The sequence below is a fragment of the Balaenoptera borealis genome (genome assembly GCF_965194805.1).
Source record: "Balaenoptera borealis genome assembly, chromosome: 2".
NCBI classification, from domain to species: domain Eukaryota; kingdom Metazoa; phylum Chordata; class Mammalia; order Artiodactyla; family Balaenopteridae; genus Balaenoptera; species Balaenoptera borealis.
The window spans coordinates 27,350,214-27,369,449 of record NC_138867.1 but is presented as its reverse complement, the minus strand read 5'-3'; positions in this window follow the sequence as shown (position 1 = coordinate 27,369,449).

Below are 19,236 nucleotides of genomic sequence, written 5' to 3'. Positions count from 1 at the left end.
GGCAAGTGGGGGCCACTCTTCATTGCGGTGCGCAGGCCTCTCACTACCGCGGCCTCTCTTGTTGTGGAGCACAAGCTCCAGACGCGCAGGCTCAGTAGCTGTGGCTCACGGGCCCAGTGGCTCCGCGACATGTGGGATCTTCCCAGACCAGGGCTCGAACCCGTGTCCCCTGAGTTGGCAGGCAGATTCTCAACCACTGTGCCACGAGGGAAGCCCAATCGATTCTTTTTGAAGGTGTTTTTACAGCAATTTCTAAACAAAGCTGTGAAGATTTTCCATTCCAAGACTTTTGTTATTTCCTAAAAAAATACACAAATCATTATATATAAAATTAGTAAACACCACTAATTATCTGAGATATTGTAGGTTCTTCATTAATTATAGATTTCCATGATGAGTAATGCTGGGTAACAAAATGTTAAACAAGTTCCTTTGCTGGGTTTTCCCAGATTTTATTACACCAAAGTGTATGTAAATCGCGAGGGGTGGATATGTTATGCAGCATCTAATATTTAATCATAAAATATCTATTAATACTTAATGGAACAAGTATTCCAAGGAACATAGTGAGGGAAATGCTAATTTAAGTCAAATATCTGAACCCCCTTCCATTTTGTAGATGGAAAATTAGAAGCCCAGATAAGTTGTATGTTTTGTTCTAGGTCATCTAAGTGGTCACTTGCAGAACAAACACTTACAGCCTCTCCTTCCTGAAACTGCATTAAAATGAGAATAAAGGAGGTTTAAAGTGTAATAGTAGAACAACAGAAGACATATGGAAGAGGAGTGATTGATGGAAGAAATGGAAGCGAGAAAGTGCAGCTAGAATATGAGGCCTGCTTAGCAAAATCAACACAGGTTCCTGATTCAGATGGATAATGGGGAGCAGCTGTAAGAAGTTAGGCAGGAAAGAGCAGACTAATTGAGGGTACCATGACAAAATAGTTGACGCTCCAAACACTGCATATGAAGGGAAGAGAGGCCAGGTATTTACATGTTCAACAAGCAAATAATCATTCAAACCCACATATATAAAAGAAGATATTTCTTGCAAAAAATATAAGCAACTATGACATGATGTTTCAGCTAGTGGGTATTCCTGCTGCAAATCAAAGCCTTCTGTATTCCCTTTGGGATTAGCTGCCTAACATCTAATCCTAAACATTTCCTGTCAGTCAGCAGTACCCACTCAGATAATGAGAGATACCAGCAGCCTTTCTATTGCCTCATTCTTAAATATGGGTGGATTAAAAAAAAATCTATGAAATAGTTGAAGCAAAAATAAACATCAAGATAATCAGAAAACCAGCCCTAGTGCAGACAGACATACTTAAAAGAGCAGAAATAAACTTAAAAAAAAAAATTGCATGATCTCAGCAAAGTTTGAGATGCATTTTTGGAGAAAAAGCAAATATTAAAAATAATCCGTATAAAATATTGTATAACTAAGCTACTTAAATCACTATATAAATATGGTAAGAGCAGAAATACAAAATACTAAAAAAATTCAGGGAAAATATGTAGTCGTAGCATACTGCTTGACACTACATTGAATATTATTTATATATTTGTAATAATGCATATTCTGATTTATTGAGTTTTCAACATTTAAAACCAACTAAGGAACAAAGAAGATCTAGTTATGTTATGCAGCAGAATGTAAGTTTTATCCCTAATGTTGTAAAATTATGACAGAAAAGATAACTATTGTGAACGTCTTTCTTTTAAAAATCTAACAATGGAACATCAAGACAGGGCTGTATCAGCATATTATTTTAGAGACTTGAAAATAGCCATCAGACAAATGAAAACATGTAAACAGTTAATGGTGGTTCTTTAAGTGAGAGTAACAGAGGACGAGCAGTAGAGAAGGAAACCACTGGCTTTTAAGCCCATAGGATTTAAAATTATGTGCATGTATGTATTACTCAAATAAGAATAATAAATCAATTTTAAAATAGCATTTAGCAAATAAATTAAAATATGGATCATTTCTTAACAAACTTTGGAGAGAGATATAAGAAGCCTTAATATCTTTTCCTTTTAGAGATTGAAATTGTTTAATTCCATCTTTCTAATACTTCAAATTTAGTAAGGCTCATTATGTTATGAATTTTGAGAGCAGGCATATTCTCTAATTATCTTTGTATCCTCAGCCTCTAGTAAGTACTTTCTATAGAACAGGTATTCAAATGTTGGTACTTTCCATAGACAAGGCACTCAAATATTGGTAATGCATCAAAAAGACATGATTGAGATCACATTAATATTCATTAAAATTTATTTACAAAATTCATACTAAAATAATTGAGGAATAGATGGCTAAAGTGTGTACAATGTTATCTATGAAGTTGTTTCCTTGTAAACAGGCATATGCACAATATACACGTTTGTTCACACTCAAATATGTATTCTATATGTATATGGATTTTAAATCTTATATGTTATTTTTCCATATATTGAAGTCAGTCACTGATTTTTTTTAAGTTCAAAGAAGATAACTGAGCTTTCTATAGGAAGTATTTGGAATCTTATTAGCTCTCATTCATGCAAAGTAAATATATTGTCTGAAGTTTACCAAAATTAATTATTAGCATTGATCTCTTATTCAAAGTACAGACAGATGAATGTATCAGTAATGATTCCAAACAAGAATTTTTAAGCCTAGATTCTCTCAGAAAATTTATTTTTGCGTGCTTAATAATGCATGCAATCTGATATTTTTTGCATGCTTAAATAAGAATAAATGTATGCTTATTCCCTTTATTTTGAATTCTCTTTTTTGGGGAATGCTTGTATCATTCACAATTAATACTGATCACTTATCTTCTTACTTATGAATCCTAAAGAGAATGGTCATAGTCTTCCTGGACTATCGTCTTTATGTTATCTCGTATTAGAGGTCAGTGTCTGCCAAATTTTAAGCTATCCTTTATTATAATAAACAGATTTGCATATGTGAGATCAATTATAGATACTTCTGTCTTTTAATATAAACACTGTATTTCTTCAGGATTCCACCAACAGGACATATTTTAACATGGTGAGATTAGGAAGGATAGTAGAAAGAACATACTGTGAGGATTTAAAGGAAAAATCATTTTCTCACTAAGCCAGCAAACCTAGAATTGTTTGATAGAATGTGGATGCAAATAAGGTCACTTGCTATTAACTTTTGTTTCTCCTGAGGCCTTCTTGTTTGACTTGTAATTCTGTATTCCTGCAAGGCAGTGACTTTCAGGAGGGAATTTCTGTCTCTTGTTTCATGGAAAGATTGAGGTAGCAAAATAGTTTGTAATAAGGAAGAAGTCAACCTTTGCCCTGAACACAAAACAAACCTTCAGCATACTTTCCAAAACTCAGCAAAACTTGGATACATTGTTTAGAAGTGTGTGTGCAGGTGAAACCCCTAACTTTTAATTTTGCCTGGGTCTGGAAACAATCAATGTGGAAAATGAGTAGAAAACCTGTTCTGGAAGAAATTTTTAGTCTCTCTAGATGTAGGAATGGATACCTGAACAGAGACTGAACTCATGTTTACATTAAGTAAGATTCTTCTAATTTATTGTGTATTTAATAAGAGACCTAAATAGCTCAGAACATAATGCCAACTTTTTCTTTCAACCCCAAAACGTGTTGAAGAGATGTGAAAAATGGTTACACGCTCTTAAATTTTTCACTAAACAGACTTAAATAAAATTCAAATATTCACATCTACTCTTATTTAGCTACTATTAGGAAAAAGAAGTCCAAAGGAATACAGTGTTGTTTTATTATAATATATATATAATATGTAATAGTCTCAAATGTAGGTGTCATGTAAGGAAAGATGGCATATGAGAATACTTGCAAATGGGCAGAAAAATAATATGCATAGAAAAGCTTAATCTGAAAAATCTATTTCTTAATGCACAATTTCTCATTGCTTAGTATTTTTTATTCATGTATATGATAATGGCTTAATTTAGTAAAAATGGTTTCGTTTCTATAGTTAGGACTTTATATAGAAAGAAAAAAAAGACATTTACTAGTAAGGAGTGGAATGGTATAACAAAAATAGTAGGATTATTTTAAGGTAAATAAATACAGCCTAGCAAGAAATTAAAAATGTAAATAGATGGAAAATTAATACAGTTTCCATCAATTCGTAGAATTTAAAATTTAAGGTGAATTGCTAATCATCAAGTTCAATTTCTTCTGTTGCATTTCTAGAGTTTCATACATAAAATCATATAATATACTCTCTTTGGGTCTGGTTAAACTCAGTATAACACTTTTAGATGCATCATGTGTCTTTTTGCAGGGTTAGTAGTTTGTCCATTTGTACTGCTGAGTAGTATTCTGTTTTATGATTGGTCTACACTGTGTCCATTTACATGTTGATGTACGAGTTTATATGAAATTTATTATTTCTTCCTAACAATATTTTACAGAATTCATGCAGGTCTGAGGACTTTCTTTGCATGCATTTTTCATTAGAAAATTCTACTGATAAATAATATAGCCATTCAGATTTTCTATTTCATTTTGAGTCAGTTCTGGTAATTTTTGTCTTGCAAGTAGTTTGTAAATTTCATGTAGATTGTTGAATTTATTGGCATTAATTGTTCATAATTTTCCCTCCTTCTGGTAATATCTGTAGGATCTGTGAATCTCTTCTTATATTCCTGTTATTAGCAATTCATGTATTTTTATTTTTTTGTTGATGATTCTAACTGAGGTATATAAGTGTTTTTAATATTTTCAGAGAACCACATTTTGGTTTTATTGATCTTTTCACTATTTTTTCTTTGTGTTTTTGTTTTCTATTTTATTAACATCTCTTATTTTTATTTTTTGTTCTTTCTACTTGTTTGGATTTAATTTGCTCATATGCTTCTCGTTCCATGTGTTCTTAAATCATTGATTTTAGTTCTCTCTCAATATCTGGTAGAAGCATTTAAAACAAAACATATAACTCTAATTGCTGTTGTAACTGCCTCCCACAGATTTTGATATGTTGTGTTTTTATTTTCACTCAGTTCAAGGTATTTTCTTATTTGCCTTGTGATTTCTTCCTGGACCTATGATTTATGTACAAATTTAATGTTTAATTTCAAAATATTTGCAGATTTTCAAAATATCTTTCTGTAGCTGATTTTGTTGTTGTTGTTATTCATTTTCCTTCTATCCGTCAAGACCCTGAGCTCAAGGGACTTGCAGTTACAAAGAGCAACTATAACAGTGGCTCATATTTGCTCAAGATTTTCCTTTCTTTTTTTTAGTGAATCTTATATATTTATTTATTTATTTTTAGGTTCTCATTAGTTATCTATTTTATACATAGTATTAATACTGTATATATGTCAATCCCCATCCCCCAATTCATCCCACCCCCCCCTTCCCCCTTGGTATCCATACATTTGTTCTCTACATCTGTGTCTCTGTTTCTGCTTTGCAAATAAGATCATCTCTACCATTTTTTTAGATTCCACATATATATGTTAGTATACAATATTTGTTTTTCTCTTTCTGACTTACTTCACTCTATATGACAGACTCTAGGTCCATCCATGTCTTACAAATGACTCAATTTCGTTCCTTTTAATGGCTGAGTAATATTCCATTGTGTATATATACCACATCTTCTTTATCCATTCCTCTGTTGATGGACATTTAGGTTGCTTCCATGTCCTGGCTATAGTAAATAATGCTGCAGTGAACATTGGGGTGCATGTATCTTTTTGAATTATGGTTTTCTCTGGGCATATGCCCAATAGTGGGATTGCTGGGTCATATCGGAGTTCTATTTTTAGTTTCTTAAGGAACCTCCATACTGTTCCTTAAGAAACAGTATGGAGGTTCCTTAAGAAACTAGTGGTTGTATCAATTTACATTCCCACCAACAGTGCAAGAGGGTTCACTTTTCTCCACACCCTCTCCGGTACTTATTGTTTGTAGATTTTTTGATGATGGCCATTCTGACTGGTGTGAGGTGATAACCTCATTGTAGTTTTGATTTGCATTTCTCTAATGATTAGTGATGTTGAGCCTCTTTTCATGTGCCTCTTGGCCATCTATATGTCTTCTTCGGAGAAATGTCTACTTAGGTCTTCTGCCCGTTTTTGGATTGGGTTGTTTGTTTTTTTGCTGTTGAGCTGCATGAGCTTTTTGTATATTTTGGAGATTGATCCTTTGTCAGTTGCTTCATTTACAAATATTTTCTTCCATTCTGAGGGTTGTCTTTTCATCTTGTTTATGGTTGTAGCTGATTTCTAATTTAATTTTGTTGTAGTCTGCATTCTGGGCAAATTCTCTCTATATGATCTCAATATTTGGGAATTATCAAGATTTTTCAATTCTGTTGAAAGATACATTTGCACTTGGAAAGAATGTGTCTTACACTGTAGTTGGGTTGTTGTAACAAATTACCACAAACTGGATGGCTTAAAGCAACAGAAATTTATTCTCTCACCATTCGGGAAGGCCAGAAGTCTGAAATCAAGTGTTAGTAGGGTTTGTTTTTTCTGGATGCTCTGAGGAAGAAGCCATTCCATGCCTCTCTCTTAGTTTTTGGTAGTTGTGAGCAATCTTTGATATTCCTTGGCTTGTGGAAGCATCTTTCCACTCTGTACCTCTATCTCTACATCATCTTCTCTGTGTCTTCTCCTCTTCAGTCATTATAAGGACAGAGTCATTGGATTTAGGGCCACCCTAATCCAGGATGATCTCATTTCAAGATCCTTATCTTAATTACATCTGCAAAGACTCTTATTCCAAATAAGTTTACATTCTGAGGTTCCAGGTGGATATGAATTGGGGGACCATTTATGCCACTCACTATTACTGTGGGTGGGTGTTTCATAAAAGTCAATTAGGTTCAGTTGGTTGATGGCGTAGTTTATGGTTTTCTCTTTCCTTGTTTTTGTCTACTTGTTCTCTCAGTATTAGCTGCTGAGAGGTCTGTTAACATCTTCAACTACAATTGTAGATTTGTCTATTACTCCTGTCAGTTCTTTCAGTTTTTGCTTCATGTATTTTGAACATTTAGGATTGCAGTGTCTTCTGTGTGAATTAATCCTGTTATCATTAAGGAATGTCCCTCCTTATTCCTGGTATTATTTCTTGTCCAGAAGTCTCTTTCTGATGTTTATCTCACCACTCATATTTCTTTTGATTAATATGTGCATGATATATCTCTTTTTATTACTTTACTTTTAACTTCTCTCTCTTTTTTTTTAAGATGTATCTCTTTTTAGACAGCAAATAATTTTGTCTTGCTCTCATCTGATCTGAAAAGACCTACCTTTTAATTGATATATTTAGATGATTTACTTTTCATGTAATTATTGATATTTCCAGGTTTAAATCTACCATCTTAGTCAGTATTTTCTATTTATCTCATCTGTTATTTAGTTTATATTTCCTCTTTGTGTTAACTCATTATCTTTGTCATTTCTGGCTCTTTCTCTCCCCCCCCTCACCCAATGCTTATGGGTCATGTTTTCTTTCTTTTTCTTTTTTTTTTTGTTTTCTTTGCATATCTGGTGTTTTTGGTATTGCCATTGTGTACTTTACATTGTCAAATGTGTAGTTTGTTGTTTTCTTTAAAGAGTCTTAGACTTTGTTCTTGCCTTAAGTTTGGTAGTTTGGGTGCAAGTTTGAGTCCTTTAACATTTTTTAACCTATTAAGAGATGATCTATTATAACCTTTACACTTGGGCTAAATTAGCCCCACAACTGAGGCATGGCCTTCCTGTGGGTTCAACGACTGCCATCATGTAGTCACCAAGATTTCTACATGCCTGCTAGTTAAAGCTTGACCACTCATTGGATTTTAGTGTGTTCTGCTAATTATTTAGCTCACAGCTCTCCTATAATTGTTTTTTCCCTAAAAGTTGTTCTTCATTCAGCATCATGGAATTTCCCTTTACATATGTACAGACTGATATTCAGTGAAAGATTCAAGATCGCTCTGTGCATATGTATAGAGGTCTTTGCCTGTTGATTCCTCTTTTCCAGTATTCAGTCCTACGAATTCTACTCTTTGAGTATTATGGTTTTAGCTGGCCATTTCAACTTTTCTCTTCATAACTCCTACCAATTATCTTGTCTTCGTTACCAGCTTCATTTTCTAGATTATTGAGAAATTTTGAAACAATAAGAAGGGAACTTTGGTAAGCTTTATCAGCACACCTATCTACCATCAGACATCTGAGTACATACACACTTGGATGTTATTACCTTGAGTGAATGATTTATGCTATTGACAGTGATCCATGCCTGCACATGTATAGTAGGAGTCATATACTCTCACCTACTCAAGGACATTGCTCCTACAATTCTTCCATCTTTCTCTTGATTCATTAGTTCCTTTTTTCCAGTATACAAATATCCTATAATAACTTCTACACCTAAACGAAAACAACCCAGTCACCTTCTCATCAGTCCAAAATCCTCTTCATCAATTGCTTCCATTTCTCTACTTCTCTATGGAGAGAAATTCCTCCAAAGGTACTTTATACTCTCTTTCTCTACTTCCTCTTCACTCATTTTCCTTTGGATTTAGTCTAATCAGACTTTTATCTTTACCATTCTACTGAAACAGCTTTCACCAAGTCACCAATAACCTCAAAATTGCCATGTCGAATCTAGTCCAGGATTGTCTAGTCTAATCCCTGCCCCCATGCAACTCATCCAGTTGTCAGAATTTGGAGCAAGTGATCAGCCTCTTTTTCTTGATATACTTCCTTCACTTGGCCCTGAAGTCATTATTCTATAGGCTCCTACCCACCTCACCACCTGTTCCTGTACTGTCCCCTTTGCTGGTCTCTTCTCTCCTCCTCAAACTTTCTTTTCACCCTTAGAATGCTCTATGGTTTAGTTCTTGAACTTCTTCTATAGACTCACTATCTAAATTGTATTATCCTCTTTTATGGATGTAAATTCTATCTACATGGTGATGAATTCCAAATTTATATCTCAAAGCCTGACTATTCTGTAAGTTCCAGACTTTAAAACTGACTGTCCAAAGGATTCATTTTGATGTATAATGAATGACTTTAAAACCAAAGTCCTAATGTTGCTTCTCTCATTTTATCATCTCATAATTGGTAATTGAATATTTCTACCTCCTGAGACCAAATACCCAGGGAGTATCCTTGACTTTTCTCTTTTCCTCACAATCCACCCAATATATCAGCAAATTCTTATAGTTCTACTTTCAAAATATACCTCAAATCTATCTCCTTTCTTCTGCTTCTGCTGCTGCTGCTTTGCACCACAGTACCATAATTTCTCTCTTCTTCAGTTGAAATAGAGCATAACTTGTTTCCATGCCTCTTTTGCTTTATCCCTCCTTCACCACTATTTCTCGCACTGTAAACAGAGATACACCTTAAAAATGGAATCGTTCTTCTGTTGTATCAGTCCAATATCTTCCCTCTCAATTCACAGTACAATCCCAATTTGGTATACTTGTTACCTCGTGTTCTTCTCTGTCATCACTTCCCTTTGATTGCTCCTCTCTACCCACACTTACCTCTTGATATTTTTCAAACATATTCTGCCCTCAGAGCACCTGATATTCTCTCTGCTGGCCTTATTAAGTACACAGTAAATATTAACTAATTAAAGTGAGAAAGTGAGATAGATGGATTATGTAACTTGGCTAATAAAATACACCAAGTTTAGGGCAGAATAAGGACTAAAACCTAATCTCTTTTTCCACAATGTTTTTTTCTCTAGATATCTAGAATTTAAAATTCAAACAATGAATGCACCTTCACAGTAGAAACATGTTATATATTCAGACAGACATGGAGTTTGTTTATTTATTTATTTATTTATTTATACTTTATAATTTTTTCTACCTTGCAACCTATTTATTTTCAAACACTATCTGTATACTTTTAGTATTAAAAAGTGTTTCTTGTGTTACCATGAATGTTGTTGAAGATCTTTCAATAGATTTCTTCTGGTTGTAGGGAGAAATTTAAATTGTGCTAGTTTCATATTAAAACAATCAGCGACAACAGAACAATCTAGCTATCTAAAGTTTTACTCAGAAAAATACTCAAAGAGGAAATATGTGTAGATTACTTACAATGTTGAATTAAAAAATAAACACATTCAAAATGACTACTATAATTTTGTCATGTGAGCTATAAAATGTTTTATTCTTTAACTTCTATAAAAAGTTAGCAGTAAAGCTCTGTCCATTTGGATGGTGCCATAGTTATTATATTCATTGAGCAATTCTCCCTAATTCCATATTGCCAGCTGAAAAAACCAAATTGTATTTCAGTAAGAAAGAAATGGCTACACTCTTCCTCAATTCTGCCATAATTCAGTTTCCTCTGCTGGCTGCTGCAGTCCACCCCTGACTGATGGTAGGAAGCAACATATGGCAACATAGAGAGAATTTATAAAAGAAATCTGCTAATGGCAACAAACAAATAAGCAATCAGGAAGACCCACCAGTCAGGAAGAATTAATAAAGCTGGTGAATGCTTGGTAGTAGAGCTTCTCACAGTGAACAAAGCCAAATGTCTGCACGTATCTTGGTTGAGCTTTTCCCTTGTCAGGCAGAGCATATTAATTTCCAGGGCTGCACTGAATTTAATATAGTTGCAAATATAAGTACATTGTTACTAAGGCCTTCCATATTTCTTGGGCTCTGAACCTCCAAAAACCAAGTAGGCAAGCTTTGATGATCTTAGCAGAATGCAAAATCTAATTATTTCTGACTTACAATTCAAAACAAACAAATAAACAAATAACCCCCCGAAACAAAACAGAAACCAAACAACAACAACAAAAGATGCAAACCTTCCCAAAGCAAGGCTAGATTTGTGCCTTTTATGTCTTATTAACAATTCTGAAAGGAATTTTAGGCTTCAAGGATAGTTTGATGTACAGTAAAAAATAAGTGTATGCTTTGAAAATTAATTTGCTTTTTCTAAACTAGTTGCTAAGTCCCTCTTTTAGTGACAAGTAACTATTTTTCCATTCCTGTTATCATAATACTTAATAAAAAGGTGAAAGTTTTTCTAATCAAAGAATACAAGAAAACAACGGAAAATATCAATATTTTAGTAGACTAGATTTTCCTCCTTTGGATATGTGCCTTTGATTTCACTTTTGTCTAATTCTTCTAGACTTTACAGGTGAAGAAAACTGCTTGTCTTTTGGTCCCAAATTAGAATTTTCATCTTAAACATGCCATATAGATCCATTTCCTTTTTAAATTGTGGTGCTTAGCCTCATGTAGTTCTTTGGAATGCAGAATTGTTTGTTCAACTTTCTAGGTTTTTAATGTAGTTTTGAGTCTATTTAAAATGATCAGTTTTCAATTTTATTCTTCAATGACTATATTCATGCTCTTTTTCTGTCTCTAAGATATGAGTTTACCTCTTCCATTAATGATGAGGGGGCGGATTATCAGTGGGTCTCAAACTTAGATTCAGATACTAATCACCGGGGGGATTTAAAACAACAACAATGAAAAACAAACAAACAAAAACTAAAACTGAGCTCTAGATAAGTAGTAATAGACTTTCGACGAGTTAAAATTGGAATCTTTTGAGACTGAAGTCCAGATAACAGCTTTTATTAATATTTTTAAGTCTCCAGGTGATTCAAGGGTTAAAACAGCCAGTGTTGAAACCACTGCATTGGAGATTGTAGCCAAAGCTCTACATCTCTTTCTGTATCTATGATGAGGAATCTTCAGAGTTTGGGTCTTTTCAAGCTTCACGCAGTACAACACAAGAAGCCCAAAACTTCCTAGGACCCTACCCAATTTGGACTTCCTCAAGTTAGTTGTCCCCCATCCTCATTAAGGAAAACCAAAGCAACTCACCAACATTCATAGGAATTCCTGGACAGTGTTCCAGAGTTTTGGCCTTAGCAGATCTGGATCCTTGAGCTGAGCCATTTGAACCTTGGAAGATACTTAATCCTGCATGACATTCCATCTCAGTTTTCTCCCTTATAAATTGTACCTCAAACTCCTCCGTTCATCAACATTCTCCTATACTCTCATCTTCATGTTGCCCTGTATTTCATCAGCAACAGGATAAACTGTCAAGTCAAATATTTTCAGGTAAGAAAGACCTGTTTGTGATTTTTTTTCCCCTGAAATGTACATTCAAGCTTTATAGAAGAGATAGCAGTGCCTACTCCTTGGGCTTGCTTCAAGGACCATGCAGAGTAATGTATGTTAAGTGCTTAATATAGGGTTTGATGCCTAAAAGCTACTTCCTTTTCTAATCTGCTGCATCCTCATACATCCTCAAGAATACAGGCCCTTTGGAAACTAACTTCCACCATTCTGAACTTTTTTTCCCAGTAGGCTCTTCATGGTCCCAGCTGCCACCGAACTCAAATTCTTCTCTGAAATTGCAGTATCCCTGTGGTCTTCCTAAAAGGAGATGCTCAAGCTCCCGCATTTTCTCTATTATTTTCATATTACAGCCCCTTGAATGAATACTTAAGCATATTAAGAAAGTTTATTATTCTAAAAAATAATGCCATTGAAATGACTAAATGTGTACTGACCACTTACTCTTTGCCAGGCACTGTTCTATGCAAAGAGGAAATGTGACTTGCAATCTAGTAACTGGCCCAGGGACTAAAGTGCTGTAAATGATCAGCACTCAGATGCAGCTTGTGGTTACTGATTATATTCTGCTTAAAACCTAAGTATGCTTTTTCTCCATGCCTGTATTTGAGTAGATTTCCTAACCAGCTAGAAAAGCCCTTTTGATGCTGTGGATTTAATGTACTAATAGGATTTGATGCTGTGGATTTATGTACTTCTAACCCTTAATGTAAAAAAAAATCAACACAGATTGATTCTTAGATGAATAAGACCACAATGGGTGGAAATGGCATGATCTACTTCGTGATATATCCCATCCAGAAAGGTGGGCCAAGGGCAGCTGAGGATGCTCAGGGCAAATCTCCCAACGGAGTAATTCTGCAATGAGTAGAAAAGCCAACTGTACACTGAGTCAGAAAACTTACAGTTAGACTTGATATTTCCATTACCTGGCTATGATGACTCAAATCAGTTAACTCTCAGGGCCAGATACTTCTTATCTGTAAGCATTCATGTAATGTGTACTTTGTGTCCTAAGTTCCATTAGACACTATAAAGTATAGATATAAAGCTTAAGAACTTTATGGTTTTGCTGGAAGGAGAAGATCTTCAGACATGTCGTGAAGAACAAAATAAAATGTTATATTTGCATTCTATGTATTTGGTTACAAAACTAAGTAATATTATTAAAGCACCATAAAGAGAGCAAAATTATTGCTAACCACTGTAGTCAGTGATGACCCACGTACCACTACAAAAGGTTGTTGGGAGAATTAAGTGAGAAAAGGGTTGGTATGCATTGTAAAGTGTAGGTATTCAAAATAAAGTATAAGATCTTTACAAAGGTCTTCATATGATTAAGTGCTATTATTCTATGAAACCAGAAATCCATTGCTGAGATTTTTATGTTAGATCCATAGTTATTTCCTTTGAATTGAAAACATATGAGTAAATTCACCAGTGAGCTAGTGTGATTTTACTATCTGAAATAATCGCCTAGAAAGCAGGTGGCTTTTATGGAGCTTTATGGCCTCTTCCAGTGTTATGTGATGTGCTTTCATCATTCACTTCCTGTTACCACCAATCCATCTAGATTCTGTTTCTTTGGTGTAAAATTTTTTATCTTTCCCCTTAAACAGCAAAGGTCACTTGACAACAAACTTTTGGACAATATCCAAATACCATTCCAGGCAAACTACCAGCATCATGGGAAAGGCACTGAGGGTGTGTAGGTCCTTCATAATGGGCAAAGTCAGATCTGTGATGGAATTGATAGTAGTTTGCATTTACATAGAATCTTTAACACTGTAAATTCACGGACTTTGCAAACTACCTGTCATGAAAGTGAAGAACAAACTAGAACATAGCAACCATACATTGGTACATAGGGATTTGATAGACTGAAGTGTTATATTTAATTGAAAATGTAAGGGAATGTTAAATAGGAAGAGTGCAATTATGTGAAATGGAACGGTGCCAGGCCTTTTACTCTGTCCTGGGGGTATTATGGACTCCCAAGAAGTGACCAGATTGTCGGTACTAAGGCTTACATGTGAAGGACACCACAGAAGCAACTGGTCACTGGGGATAGTTATAAAGTGAGAGTGGGGATTTTATTTCTTACAGTGAAATAGCCCTTGTCTAGATGACAGTACAATCATAGGGTGAGGTGACCTAGAGAAAAGTTCCTTGCATGAGCACTTTTTCTGTTTTAATCTTTTGTTAAAAATCTCAGAGCTGAACTTAGAATTTGGCTTAAATTTTACAAAGTGAATTATTATCCAAATAATGATACTGTGTAGGATTAAGGATAGAATACTATGTAGGATTAAGGATAGAATTCTGAAGAACTAACCACTTCAAATGAACCACACGTATTTCCAGCTAGCTGCATGTATTTTAAAGGCTAATTACTCAGGGGAAAGAATAGGTAAGTTCATATTATGTTTTGGAGCTGAAGAAAATACATATAAAAGAGCAAAGGAAAAGGGCAAGGGTACGAAGAAATCCCTTCATGTAGACCATGATCCTAAAGGCAGTTTTATTGTTATTAATATTTCATAGCATTTTTCCATTTTAACATTTATTTTTACATATTACTGTTTCCTTTTTCTGCTCTTTGACATGACAACTTGACACGAGTTCACATATACTAGGTGAAAAATGATTGTACTGATATAGCTTTATATTTTATTTCCATTTCCTTCATAACGAGGCAATGGAAGCAAGAAGTTAGCTGGCAAGTGACACTTGTATGTCAAGAACCCTAGGTTAGCCTCTGGTACATTTCCACTATGCACATTTCTTTGAGTTGTATTGAGAGGCATTTTCTATTTACAAAGTTCTTTACATTCTCAGGTATGCTTTCAAGACATAGCCCCTCATCTTCTCCCAACTTTATATCTGTTTGCTAGAGCACTAATCTGAGTCTTTCATGAATTCTCTTCTTATTTCTTACTTATTCCTAATGCTTGTTGCAACCCTAACCCCCATTGTGACTGTGTTTGGAGATAGGGTCTTTAGGAGATTCATAAGGTTAAATGAAGTCATCAGGGCGGGGTCCTAATCTAATAGGACTTGAGCATGCTCAGAGGAAAAGCCATGTGAGGTTAAAGAGGCCATCTGTAAGCCAGGAAGAGAGTACTCACCAGAATCTGATCCCTGCCAGAACCTTGATCTTGGATTTTCCAGCCGCCAGAACTATGAGAAAATAAAATTTTTGTTGTTTAAAAGACACACAGTCTATGGTATTTTGTTATAGCAGTCCAAGCAGACTAGGAGACCTGTTTCACACATATTCCTCCCCACCTCCATCCTTAACACTGACTGTGGCTATTTCCAAAACCAGAGATCCCATAATTCTGGAAAATTGCTAACTAAAAGCAAATATGACAATCAAGATGTGAACTCAGTCGGCGGCAGAAATTTTACCACAGTGCTTACTGCTGGTCTGAACTTCTATGACCTAACAAATTTCTCAAATCATAGGATTTCAGTGCCAGGAAGGAAATATTGTTGGGTGTGTTCTAGAAATTGAAATAAATCTAAAGTGTGTATAGCCCCTACTCTGACAGATATTGCATGTGGTAGATTGCAATTGGCATCCCACCTGTTGCCGGACTTGCTAAGGGAGGCGTATGTCCCACCTCCTTGTCCCCTCTTAATATCAAAATTAGTCATTGACTTGGTTCAGTCAGAGAAATATGAGCAGAAGTGAGAGCATGCAGTTTTTAGCAGAATCTTTAATAGCCCCTGTTGGTTTTGCCAGTTTTCTTGTTCTTTTGCCTTTGTCAAGAGAATAGCATGTCCTGAGTAGGGCTGTTTCTCAGCCTAGATCCTGAAATGAGAAGATATATATATATAGAAGAACCACAGTCAATCCGTAGCCACTGAGCTGTGTTGGAAGAAGCTGAGACTTAGGACTTTGTTACCACAGCTGAACTTACCAAAAGACAACTGATGCTGAGTATTGTGAAGAGTCTGGAAAGCTAAGTCAGATCATGAAGGATCCTATACACTAAATGTTTAGACTTGATCTTATTGGCAAGAGGAAAAGCACAGAAAGGTTTTAAGGATGGGAATGTAAGCTTTACTTGTTCATTTTTGTTTAGTTATATTGAAGTAACAAGAGCAAATGATTCAAAAATTAAATAGTAATAAACATTTTATAATGAAAAAGACTGGTACCCTATTAGACTTTTTCCCAAACACAGGTCTTATTTCCCAGTGGAAAAGAATTTTAATAATTCTTCTTGCATGTTAGATCATATTTCCTCCATATTTCTTAAACATTTGTTCATAATGCTTTTTTGATTTATACATTTTAAACATTATTGTTATTTTTTACTTAGATAGATGCGGTAGTTATTTGTTTTTAAATGGCTGTAAAATCTTTGACACTCCTCCCGTTGAGAGATGGGGTTTATGCTTCTTCCTCTAAAATCTGGGCAAACTTAAATGGCTTGCTTGTAACCAATGCATTGTAGCAGAATGTGCATGACTTCTGAGGCTAGTTTTGGCCACATGAAGATGTGTCTGTCAGATTTATTTGCTGTGGGGAGCCTAAATGAAAGACAAACTCAGTCTCTGCCTTCTGGATCCACCCCAGCCTTCATGTTGAGATGATGCTTCCCATGGGCTGCTCCCAGTCAGTGACTGAATATAGTAGGGACACTAAGGCAGGCCGGTTCCTACCAGATGTGGGACTCCTTTGACATGCATCTTTGGCTTAAAGACTTCCCATCAGCTTGTCTAATACCTTCCTGATTGTCCTGCAGTCAGAGACTCTGCCTATCCAAACTTCTTCCTTCTCTCCCTCCTTTATAAGAGTCAGACCTGCATTGACATCTGAAAATGCTCATTGCCTTCTCTGGCTTTCTCCTCTTTTTCCTTCACTGGTGTATGACCCAATAAATCTCTTGCACAACTAATTCCCATCTTGATGCTGTTCTTCAAACGACCCAAACTTACAGTCTAGGTCAGAAAAGGCAGTGTAGCTTTCTCCTTGTGTACAGGGCCCCCCTATGTTGAAGGTCTGATCCACCACATAAGAGGTCTGACCACCCTCACACTGTTATTCTGGAAGGAAGCCCAGAGAATGAGGAACCATGTGAAGGGACGTCTAGGACCAGTCACCAGACATGGGAGAGGAGATGCAGCTCCATGATTCCAAACCCCAGACATCGTCACCCCTAGCTGTTTGGTTTTCCTATCTGAGGCTCTAGTCATTATATATTAAAGGGAAGCCATTTCTTCTGTGCCATGCTGGAATTTCTGACACACAGAATCATAAGCATAATATGTTTTTTAACTACTAAGTTGTGGTTGGTTATTTGTGGATTGTGAGTTTGATCCATAGAAACCTTTTGTGGCCTACTGTGAGGATGTGTCCTTTCTGGGAAATTTTGCAGTTGTATCTTTCAGGTACTCCAGGGGCAAACAGGAGGCTATGTTAGTTTTCAGGATGAAGTTTCTCAGAAAGTATAGATATGTTAACAAGTTCATGGCTACATGTATTTTTTCAACCAGAGACCTCTGCACCGGAGACCTTTACAACCAGAGAGCTCTACTGAAACAGTTCCAATGTTAGCTGATATGCTCATCACAGAATTTTTTTTTTTGGTAACTGGGTGTGTTTTCAGGCTGTCTATTGGTGGATATGGAAGTAGTTACTACACTTGGTAATGGAAAGAACTTTTTGGTTTAAAATCGTTTTCTCTCAGAAATAGTTATTCTGTTGTATTTTAGCAGTAAGTATTACTGTTGGGAAGTCTGGTAATGATGAGGTTGGCCCTTTTTCTGAAATCCTGCCCTAGCTTGGGGTCTTCTCCTTCACTGTCCTACACCACCCCCCCTTCCTTGTACAGATTTTTTTGGGAGCCTGCCCTTAATAAATCACTTACACGCACCTCCAGTTCTCAGAGTTTGCTTCCTGGAATCATACCTAAGGTAGGTGGTGGACTCAAATGTTTTATTCTCTTAAGAGAAAGGCATTTCAAAGAGGGATGCAGAAGCAATTGAGGTGCAGAGAGGTCACTGAGTAGAGCCTTGATCCCTGAAGTATGTCCAGTTGGGGGAGGCTAAGAGCGTAAGGAGTTTTGTATGGGAGGGCCCAAGAAGTGTATTTTAAATAGAAAACATTGCAGAGTCTCTGCACCCTTCTTTCAGACATCTGCTTTTTTGGTGAAATTTTAGCTACTGCATCACAGAAATACCAACTACTGTCTCAACTTCTAGATAGCCTTTGAATTTAGATAGGTTATTGTCAATAAGGTAAATATATTACAAAATCTAATCGAATTATTCAGTCTTGGTTTTTATTTATCAAATAAAAGATCACAAGCTTCAGATACAAGAAATTTATAGAGACGCTTTCATATGCACCTAAACACCTACTATTTCATTTTCCTCAGGACACTAATCTTTGCATTTATCATCTTCGCTTTTTCATATGTTCAGACCCTGGCGCCTTACCACAAATTCATAAGAACACAATAAAAACAATGTTTGCTTGTGTGTGTTTTGGAGCAAATCGTTACAACCTTCCAAGGGAGGAAAACATTCAAAGGTTCCACTTTAAACCGTGTTTTCAATAATATCCTTCATTTGCTGTTATCTTTCCTTTATTCTCAGTATTCAGAGTCGCATATGGAGATATTATTCCTTCTGTTTACCAAGGTTCCTGCTGTGCTCGAAAGCTAGTTCCTGACAGCTCACGGTCACTTCTGTGAGAAGAATCTAGGGCTCTCAAACTCTAAAATGCTTACCCAAGAGGAAAAATGCTTATATGTTTCATTTCTACCATCTTCCAACATTTCTACTGCTGATAAAATACAGAAAGAGGGCAAACGAGGGATAAGTTTCATGATAACCTTTCGGTGCTGGTGCAGACCTCCCACTGGGATACATTACCCACCTAACAGGTGGTCTATTCTCCTCAAATACTACTGAGCTGGTGAACTTAAGCAAGAGCATATGACCCACTTCTCAGACCTGGGACTCAGAGCAGCAGGGTTCGTATAACCGTCTGAGAATCTCATGTTGAAAATCTTTTCTGTAATGTCTTTATTAACCTGTGCATCTGCTCTGCCCACTTAGAAATTTCTGTGGATGATGAAGGCTGAGATAACAGAATGAGCCTTCCGCTCCTCGTG